At 36.0% G+C, this 914-nt stretch overlaps 1 non-coding gene across 1 annotated transcript; it reads right to left on the minus strand.

Moving 5' to 3' along the window:
* Positions 1-514: 514 nt before the first annotated feature.
* Positions 515-616, minus strand: LOC145780420 (U6 spliceosomal RNA). Its single transcript, XR_014290649.1, has one exon. It is a non-coding gene; the product is annotated as a U6 spliceosomal RNA (small nuclear RNA).
* Between the last annotated feature and the right edge of the window lie 298 nt (positions 617-914).

Genomic DNA, 914 nt, shown 5'->3' on the forward strand with positions numbered 1-914 from the left:
CCTATTGTGTCATCTGGAGAAAAGAGAAAAGAAAGCGTAAAAATCTAATTTTTAGAAAAATTTATTTAAACGTTCGCCCAAAGTTAGAAAAACCTGGAAATTTCTGCAAAATGTGACAAATCAGGCCGTATCTTTAGGTGGCCATGGTGGGGGTTGCTTAAAGTTATTCCAATGCGATGTACAGCCACACTGTCACTGTCCCAGTGGTTGATTAAAACGTCTGTTTTCGAATTTCGAAATTGTCTGTGAGCATAGGGTTGCTTATTTTAAGTTTGCAAATGTCATGCAAACACTAGTGCGAGTTTCACCGTTATTGTGTTTCACGAGCAGTGTTCTCTTTATGCAAGTTTTTGTGGGCAAAATGGGTCGGTGTGCCAACTCAATTTATAATAAATTGGCAAAATATTATATATAAATTTAAATTGGCAAAATATTATATATAAATTTAGAGACTTTTTCTGATTGTATTATGAAAAAATTTAGCTTAGTACTGCAAAACGTTTTTTTTTTTTTAAGAAAAATGGAACGCTTCACGATTTTGCGTGTCATCCTTGCGCAGGAGCCATGCTAATCTTCTCCGTATCGTTCCAATTATACAGTAGTATATGTAGCCTACTGCCGAAGCAAGTACTGCAAAACGTTGTTAATCAAGAAATTCTTGCCACGCTGATAAGGACCGCAAGTGACAGTTGTCTATAAAATAAGAAAGACGGTTTTATAGACTCTCACAAAAAGGATGAAAAACCAATTCATTGCTTTTTTAGAGGGAACACTGTTCATGAATTACGATAGAATTACGATTTTTCGGTGATTTCCCCAAGCGTTTGTTTCATGGTACCTGGTTTCTTTTTCCCTGTTATTGGAGCCTATTTTTCGCTGATATGTTTCCAGGTCACTATTGTTGCCTGTATTGC

Source organism: Aplidium turbinatum, chromosome 11 (assembly GCF_918807975.1).
Source record: "Aplidium turbinatum chromosome 11, kaAplTurb1.1, whole genome shotgun sequence".
In the NCBI taxonomy this organism is placed as follows: domain Eukaryota; kingdom Metazoa; phylum Chordata; class Ascidiacea; order Aplousobranchia; family Polyclinidae; genus Aplidium; species Aplidium turbinatum.